Source organism: Zeus faber (genome assembly GCF_960531495.2).
Source record: "Zeus faber genome assembly, chromosome: 13".
In the NCBI taxonomy this organism is placed as follows: Eukaryota; Metazoa; Chordata; class Actinopteri; order Zeiformes; family Zeidae; genus Zeus; species Zeus faber.
The window spans coordinates 9,517,067-9,527,066 of record NC_137198.1 but is presented as its reverse complement, the minus strand read 5'-3'; the positions used below and the strand labels follow the sequence as shown (position 1 = coordinate 9,527,066).

The 10,000-nt window shown below is 45.2% G+C and overlaps 1 protein-coding gene across 1 annotated transcript in view; it reads right to left on the bottom strand.

The window, feature by feature from the left end:
- Positions 1 to 10,000, bottom strand: part of myo10l1 (myosin X, like 1) — a gene marked incomplete at both ends in the record, with an annotated part of 46,296 nt that overhangs the window by 35,587 nt on the left and 709 nt on the right. The window lies entirely within an intron of this gene.

The window sequence follows — 10,000 nt, the reverse complement described above, 5'->3', positions numbered from 1 at the left end:
GAGTTTTTCCCACATGCTGCTGTGACTGGAGTCGAACTCAACAACCAGCAGCTCCTCAAGTGTCCATGTTCTAACAGTGAACAAACAGACGGACGCTGCAGATGTGTTTAATGGGGGAAACATAGCATGACATCTGGACTTCTCTTCACTTGACGTGTGTTTGTGTGTGTGTGTGTGTGTGTGTGTGTGTGTGTGTGTGTGTGTGTGTGTGGTACGTCAGACTTGGGGGGGGTCACAGGAAGTGTGTTCTGCCCAGTCTGATCCTCAGAGACAAAGCCCTCCTTTACACAGAGGCATTGCCCTCGGACCTCTGACCCCTCCACGAGGCGAGCAGCACAGCATGGGAGCAAGAGACAAGAAAAAGGTCTCGTAAATAATAAAAATGAACCACTACAATAAAATTTTATAAATTAAAAAATGTAATTGAGATAAATATAAAATATATCAATATATAACTTTTTACACTTAATTTAATAATAATTCAATAATTAAAACTGATGTATAGGATTGCAATGAACTACTTCCTACCTGTCCATCCATACACACACACACACACGCACACACGCACACACACACACACCCACACACACAAGCACACACACACACACACACAAACACAAAAACAAACACACACACACACATACACACACACACACACACACACACACACACACACACACACTGTCCCCTCTCAGAACCAAACCTGTTCACACACAAGGTTTCTTGAATGTAACAGTGGAGTGAAAAGGGGTTTGAGCTCTGAAAAGGTGTGTGTGTGTGTGTGTGTGTGTGTGTGTGTATGTGTGTGTGTGTGTGTGTGTGTGTGTGTGTGTGTGTCGCCAGATGTGTGTATCTGAATGAACTGATGGACAGAAGAAGTTTGGAAAAGAAGACTTGTTTTAGCAACAGATGGTCCTCCACCCCCAGGCACTTTTATTCTCTCTCTCTCTCTCTCTCTCTCTCTCTCTCTCTTCCCCTCCCTCTCACCCTTTATGTCTCTCCTTCTGTCTTTTTCTCTGTCTAACCTCCACACACACACAAGTAACTAATGACAAATAGAGAACACTTTTTCTCCAGGCTATAGACTCAATCTGACACACACACACACACACATACACACACACACACACACACACACACACACACACACACCCAGCTGGGTGGCTGGAGGTAGGCCCAGGGGGCTAAAGAGTGTCTGAGCTGTTTCTGCACAGAGTTTAACAGAGAAAGCCTTGTGCCAAATATACACCCTCAGCACCCTGGCAACAGTTGCACAGGCAGAAATAACTGCTCTCACACACACACACACACACACACACACACACACACACACACACACACACACACTCAGACACACACACACACACACACACACACACACACACACACACACCCATGCACGCACGCACGCATGCACCCACACACACACACACACACAAACACACACACACAGACACACACACACACACACACACACACACACACACACACACACAGAAGCACACAGGTTTGTCATTTGCAGCATGATAATACTTATTACTTATTGAACTTACCTTGTTAAACACATTATGTATCTCAAGTCCAACTGGTTATTGAATATAATATATTTTACTATTCTTGTTTCCAAATATTTGTGTATTTTTGGCAAATTTTATAAAATGTTTAACTTTTCTTTTGATTCTATTTTATTTTTTATTTTTTCATTTCTTTTCTCAGACTGTTAAGCTTTTTGTTTTTAATCGTCTGTAGATACGCACTATAACACCCTCTTTAATATATTAATTATCACCATGACAAATTCCTAGCCGCCTACGTGTCAACGCAAATAAAGTCATTCTGGTTCTGATTCTGAAAAAGGTTCAGTCTCTCGCTCTCTCACCATCCGCTCTCTCTCTTTCCCCACCCACAAAATAACACACACACACACAATCGCGTGCCCTTTACAAATCATTACATTACATTTTTGTGTTATAAAGTGTTTGCAAGAGAAGATAGGATAGGGTCTCTTAATGTCACGCTTGGCTGTGTCTTAAAGCAGGCGTGGCTTGGAGCTTTGCACGTTACAATCTCAAAGCAGCTTTTATTTTTACCAGCGCCGGGGAAAAAAATTCCGCTTTGCAATTTGCATTCTGTGGCGTCCCTGATTCCAGATGCAGAGAGATTCCATCACAAATGATTGATCAGAAAGCCGACGCCTCGACTCGGCCTAATGAGCGTTCTGTCGGGTCAACACTGTTTTCAGGACAAGAACTGTTTAAAATTACAATATGACCCCTGACCCCTGACCCCACTTAGAACTAAACACTGCACACACACAATTACTCTTTCTCCTTTACTCAACCTCCCCAAATATCCATCAATCTATCTATCTATCTATCTATCTATCTATCTATCTATCTATCTATCTATCTATCTATCTATCTATCTATCTATCTGTCTATTTGTCTCTCTGTCTGTCTGTCTCTTTGTCTGTCTGTCTGTCTGTCTGTCTGTCTGTCTATCTATCTATCTATCTATCTATCTATCTATCTATCTATCTATCTATCTGTCTATTTGTCTCTCTGTCTGTCTGTCTCTTTGTCTGTCTGTCTGTCTGTCTGTCTGTCTGTCTGTCTGTCTGTCTGTCTCTTTGTCTGTCTGTCTGTCTGTCTGTCTGTCTGTCTATCTATCTATCTGTCTATCTGTCCGTCTGTCTGTCTGTCTGTCTGTCTGTCTGTCTGTCTGTCTGTCTGTCTATCTATAGGAGGGTAGTTATAAATGAAATGCCGGTATTATAATCTAAAGCCACCGAATCCCCCACTTTTATCCCATTCTCCTCCTCCTCCTCCTCCTCCTCCTCCTCTCCTTCCCCTCCCCCCTGTCTACTACCAGCACTACCCCAGACGTACAGGGATGGTCCTGCATATCAACACAGCGTGCCGGGCACCAGACGACATGAACACACAGGTTAGGGTGGAAAGAAAGGCCCGAACACACAGTAGTAAGTTTTCACAACACGCCGGGCGACACTGACAAAATTAAACATCACAATATTTTTGAACGAATGCCACAATAACGTTAATTTCGGGATATTTTGGGGGACAATGACTGGTGCTCTCATAAGATATTTATACCTCAGAAATATTTTCCATGTGGATATTATGACAAGCAGGTATAGATGTTGATTAGAATAAGTAGAACAGCCCAGAAAATTTAAGACAACAGCCTCAAAGACCACATTTAATTATGTCATGATATTGCAATCGCCAATCTCATGTCACCATATAGATATTATATCAATATATCCTACAAGCCCTACTCACATGAACACTTAAATACACATTCGGATGAGATGACTTTTTCCAGCCCTTTCCCTTCCACTTCTTTATTTCTCCGTTCAAACTTTCTTTTGTCCCCTGCTCCCTCCTTCCCACTGCTTTGGGAAATTCAAACAGGATACCAGGAAGTGGCACGGCACCAAGCTTTACCTCTAATCTTCTCTTCAAGCTCTATTAAACCTAATTCAACCTCAGTCATCACCTCATCTTCAACCATGACCCTTGACCCCTAACCCCTGACCCAGTTTTCAATCCGACAGAAGGACGGTCTTATGGATGTGAATGCAAGAGATAGGAAAAGCTCTTTCATAAAATAAGGCGGAGTGAGGGTGTTCAGTCAATGGAGAAGGATAATATTGAAGGGATAAACAAAATAATCAAAATGGTGTGAAACTATGAGTAATGTGGTAAAGATCTGTTAAATCTGACTTAAATGTCTCCTCAGAATCAGAATGAATTTATTCCGCCAGGTGCATTTACATGTACGAGGAATTTATCATGGTGCGTTTCTATAGACAATTAGCATTTTAAAAAGATAAAAATATTTAATAATGATAATAATAATAATAATAATAATAATAATAATAATAATAATAATAATAATAATAATAATAATAATAATAATAATAATAATAATAAAAACAACAGTAATAATAATAATAATAAAATCAATATAATATAAAAAAGGTAATGTACAATTAAAATAAATAAAAGTAAAAAGCCTAATATGATTTGTCTCTCACTAGAGCTGTTACAATTATTACATAATCGCCTGATCGCATTTATTTCAACTGATTGCAATATTTAAAACAATGATATATTATTTTCATTCAACTTTGAAGGGAATTTCAGGCTAATGTGAGAAATGTTGCAAAGAATAGAATGGGAATTTGGAGAGTTTCCATCATAACCATCTACCCAAAATGTTCTGATATGGTTTAATGTCAATAAACGTCCCTTCTTCAAAAGGTGTATGTGTATTAATACTGTATGCTATCATAGGCTCATCAGCAGAAATGTCACCGTCACGTCATGATGGCCGTACAGTACGTGTGACACAGACGAACGCCACAGAAGAACTGATTCATTAAGAAGGAAACAGGAAGAGTGATGAAGGACGTCCTATCCGCCTAATATAGTCCAAATTCAGCTGGAGCACAAAGGACTCTACCCCTCTGAGCGTTGGTCTGTGTGTGTGTGTGTGTGTGTGTGTGTGTGTGTGTGTGTGTGTGTGTGTGTGTGTGTGTGTGTGCGAGGCATGACTGATAAAGGCCTTGCTTATGCTCGGGCAATCACAGAGACGCCCCTGCCATTTGATTGAGGCATTGCCCCACGGACAGGCTCTAGTACAGAAAATGTCAAAAAAGGGAGACTACTAAAAGGAGGGAACAATGGAGGAAATAAGAGGGAGAGAGCACAGAGAGACGGATGAATAATAAATGACGGGAACAGCTGACCAGACGTAAGATAATGCGGGAGAGGCAAAAAAAAAATGTAAAAAGGGGAGGAGCGTACTAAGATGTTCAGAAGGTAAAGGTCGAGGGAAAGAGTGTGTGTGTGTGTGTGTGTGTGTGTGTGCGTGCGTGGTTTCTATAAGTGCCATAGTGATGGCCTCCTTTATCTCCTCAGGCACGAGTAGCGCCTGAGTAGGTAGTTTGCCCCACGGTGCCCTTTTTATCAGGCACTTTTTTTTTAAAGCGTGAATGGGCGTCGAGGTGCGCGACGAGGAACGAAACGAAACGCTGTGCGTAATGTGAACACTTCCACGCTCTCTTGCCCCCTTTTTTTTGAGCACCTGCATCTCTTAACGTCTCTGTGTTGTACTGTAGATGTGTTTGAAGGAAAAGAGGGTGAGTTGTTTCAACAGTTGTGTTAACCCCTGTTTTAGTACCAGGCTATTACCCAATTACAAACTCTGATCGATATATTGATTACCTCAACCTGCCATCCCCCACCCTCCACCGCTGCCTCTATATATGCCCAAAGGAATGTGCCCTGCAGAAGGCATTAGTTGTGGGCGTGTCCTGAACAGCGGTTGGGGAGGTGGAGGTTTATTAGGTGGGAAGGGGAGAGGGTCCCAATGATTTTTTTGTGTGATGGTGCAGGGATGGAGAGAGTCAGCTCACATGACGGCACGTTAAAGTAAAAATAATTCTGCATATTTGAGAGCAAAATACGGGAAATAAGACTCTAATGAGAAACCTCAATATACATACAACAAAGAAAATCAAAATGATATTTAATGAAATATATATGAAATATGATATTTACTTGAAATAATGTGAATTAGAAGCGGCATCATTTAAGATATGAAATGACATTCTAGACTTCGGTGCCGGACGATACATGGATATGGCATCGAGATTGTGATATGAGACGAGATATCGTCTGGGATTTTGATAGCTATATATTCTGCAGGCGCCAGTAGTCAAATGTGTGTGTTTGTGTGTGTTTCTCTGTAGTCTGTACCACAATCTGCTGCTCGGTGTCTTTCTGTTCATATCTCTAACTACAGTGACTCCCTCATTAACCCCCCCGCTGTGACTCCCGACCAGGCCGGTCATTTCGGATCCAAACCCTATCAGCAATATTCCATTAAAAGGTGATGCAATGTTTATTTTTTTAGAGATTATGATTTGCCACATCTGCCAGTTAGGGGGGGATTGAGGACGAATTTCAGCACTAGTTGAAAAACACCTGGCGGGAAAAAAACAAACACAGCCTCATGGAGAGAAAATCTCTCCCCACCCCAAAATGTTGTGTTTTTGGGGGTAGAAACAGCCCCAGACACACAGACACTCAGAACGTCTTCCGTCCTGAGGGAGTATCCTCAAAAGCCTTCTTAATGATCTGAGAACTTAAGATGACTACAAACAAGGGTAATCTCAGCGTTTACACCTTAAAGAAGCATAAACTCACTCCATCAGCACCAACCTCAACTCTCAGCACGTCCGGTCCGAACCCTGAAACCATCAGACTGCCGCTCTTCTGTCCCGAGTTGTAAATGCACCGAGTTTTCCATTTGGGGGATCGATAAAGTACGATCTTATCTTATCTCTTATCCTATGGTAACTCATAAGAGCCTTTCCACTGCAGCGCAGTTTCGTTGTACGTTTGGGCTGGATAACCTTCCACAACCACTTAGTTATCACAAAACACGAGAAATTGTGACTGAACTCCTACTCAACCAGATCACAGCACACGGCTAAATTAGACGCCAACAGATGGGGATAAAAGCAGCTGTTCAGGATGTGTGTGTGTGAGTGCGTGTGTGTGGGTGTGTGTGTACGGTACAAATCCTCTTTCCGCGACCAGTTTTGAGCTCTCCGCTAATTATCACATTCCCTCTCATCTTGGATTAAACTACAGTCGCACCTCCCCACCCTGGCAACAAGACGGCAACACCGCGGAAGCCATGGTAACAGCCTCTCTCTCGCCCTGTCTCTCTCGCTCTCTCTCTCCCGCAGCATCCGTGGATCGTGGGGAAGCCGAGGATTGTGGGATATGGTGTCCGGAATGAATGATCGGGACAGCCTCGGGATTAATTTCCGAATACAGTCTTTTCCAAACCCCTCCGTAGAACAGAATGCCGGGAGTTGTTGTTTTACCCGTTGTGTTCGCTCCTGTTGCGTGAAACAGCTCCGATGCGATCCTGCAGAGGTGACACGCCCACACACACAGAACGAAGGCGAAATCCCGAAAAAAAAACGGGAGGACGGAGGGGGGAAATAGAAGAGAGGCAGAACTGGAGGGACGCCAAGAGAGAGGGGCGGAGAAAGGCGGCGCGGGAGGAGGACCGGTCGGCTGAGGGAGATGGAGAGCGGCACCGAGAGACAGGCCTGGGGGAGCGACACGGAAGAGAGGGACAGGAGAGAGGGATGGAGAGAGGGAGAGAGAGCGCGAGAGCGAGAGAGGGATGAGAGAGAGAGAGAGAAAGGGATGGAGAGAGAGAGAGAGAGAGAGAGAGAGAGAAAGGGATGGAGAGAGGGATAGAGAGAGAGAAAGAGAGAGATGGAGAGAGAGAGAGAGAGAGAGAGAGAGAGAGAGAGAGAGGGGCAAAGCTGATACAGCTTCTGAGCAGAACAAATGTGTTGGGAGCTGCTGAATATAGGTCACACATCTCCAGTGACTGTTGCCTCTGCTCCCCTGAACCAGCTTCCCTCACCACGGGCATCACACTACGTTGCGCCGAGCACGTCCAGGGGAAACTAAAGGGACATTACACCTCGGTCCGACCCATATATGCCCTGCGCAACTGCGTTTTAATTATGAAACACGGGACGCCAATTTGACGATATTTATAGGACTCGAGCTGCAAACAAATTCATCGCGCCGATTAATATTTCATGGGGCTGCAAGTAGGCACGTTTTTTTTTGCCTCCAAGAATATTCTTGGTGTGAGAGCCTTTTTAAAAAATACGCTTTCGACTCTCACCCGCAACTACACACTGCAGCTGAAGCCGCTTTGCACGGTACAATAGAAAGGGCGTGCGGTAAATAAGGTTTCCGTTAAGTGAAGTCGTCAAAGCCATTCGGTCGGCGACGGTGCGAGGAGGCGTGGGAGGGAGAGGGAGGAAAGGTGGAGGGCGAGGGAGGTGCAAAAAGGGAGGAGAATATGCACCCGGCGGCGACGGCCGGCCTGACAGCTCGTGTCATTGCCTTGCGCGAGGTCTTTTCATCTTCGCACCCGTCTCACCGCGTCTGCCGTCTCACGGTGGCCGGCGCACCTGCCGGCGCGAACAAGCAAACAGGCTTTTACCCCCACCACCACTTGGGTGTCGACCACAAGTCCTCCGTCCCTAAATGCCACTGGAAGGTGGAGATAGGAACCGCATACGGTATATGCTGCCGCGCTTTCCTGATGACGATGCTTCTTTAACGCCGGCGTGGCCTCGGCGCATTGTGGCCTTTATCTCTGTCAGCTTTCAAACTCCCAAAATCAGGAACATGCAACCTACACTGTAGTGGTCTAATGCCACCTGACATTTTGCGCTTTGTTTGTCAGGCCCGCCGTCAGGCTTTCTGCTCGGGTCGAAAAAGAGAGCGAGAGAGAGAGATCGGCTTTCAGATCTTTGCACGGTAAGGATGGAGGGACAGCAAGGCGGCCAGGCGGAATACGGTAAGCACGGCATAAAAGAATGAAGTAATGATGATGGCAGAGGAGTGAAACCCGACGTATGACCAATCCCTCCCCCTGAGACCCGGTTGCCTCCGCCGTCCCGGCATGAAGTCATGGTTCCCCACCGGATTGTGTGCGCGATCGACAGCGGGAGCGGCTGCGCCTGGCATAACTCGATAACTCACTGTATTTCTGCTTTACCAATTTCGGCACCGTGGAGGCCGGGTGGGTTCGGTGGCGGTCAGTGAATCAATGGTGTGATCGATACGTTAGGCAGCGAGAGATGGAGAGCGATGGGAAATGGTCCCGCTCCGTTGCGCTGGATATGCAGCGTCTGTAGACATTTCATCTCAATGAAAACTATATTACCGGCGAGTATTTGTTTAATTCCACATGGCGGTGTTGGTTTGGTTTTGTGTTACTACCAGGATTCAGGGCAATATCATCTTCCAAATAAAAGAGTGTTTGTGGAGTTTTAAGGTCGACTGACGAACTATGCGGTGACATAGCTATAAGGCACGCACACACATTCACTTTCACACATACACACACACGCTATTGCATGGCGGCCAACCAGTGACCAACTTCTCATCAGATCCAGAATCTTTTTTTATGTTCGCCAGGTACATTTACATATACAAGGAACTTCTTCTGGTGAGGTTTGGTGCACTACAGTACAGACCATAGCGTTAAAAAAACAATTAAAAAAAAAAAGCTGAACGATCCTCTTAATGATCTTAACAAACAAAAAAAGGAGAATAAAAATAAAATAAAATGGGAAAAAAAATCTAAATTAAAAATTAAATTATAATTAAACGTCAGATACACTGTATACAAATGCCACGCCATGACTCATCACACTCAACACATCACAACTCCGTGTCCCCCGGCAACAGCCCAGGGGGGTTAAGGCCTCGGCCAGTGGTCGTTCTGATGCATGATTTCATTTGAGTTTTGGTCCACACACACACATACAGTACACACACATACGGTACACACACATACGGTGCACACACATGCTACAGCACACAGCAGGACATCTGGCATCGGTGCAACACATCAGACTGACTAAAACGTGATGAGGATTTGGGATGTCTTGGCGTCAACATAGGTTGGAAAAGACCTTTCCCGTGGGTGAGCGGGCGTGACACACCGACGGAACGACGCGGAATACGAAGAATGGGAAGGGAGAGGAAAATGTCCGGCACACCCCCCCCCCCCCCCCCCCCGCCCCCCGAGGGGGTGGAGGTTGACAGCCCTCCGTGAAGGACCCGCACCGAAGCCGGGGAAGGAAAACCGAAAACGGGGAAGAAGCGGAGCAAACGGGAGCGCCGGGCCACAACGCCCTCGTTGAGGACGAAAACATTGTATTTGTGACTTTCTGTCAAAGCGGAATCGCAGGAGGAACAGGCCAAAATCAACACTGGTCCACGAAAGAGAATGAAACATTGCAAATGTATCCTCCATCCATGTTGCTTCGCATTCTCAATTTGGATGGGTGTTCAAAGGCGGAGATAAAGAGCTTGGCTCCAAAACAGTCTCGCCTCATCCGACGTAATTTTGG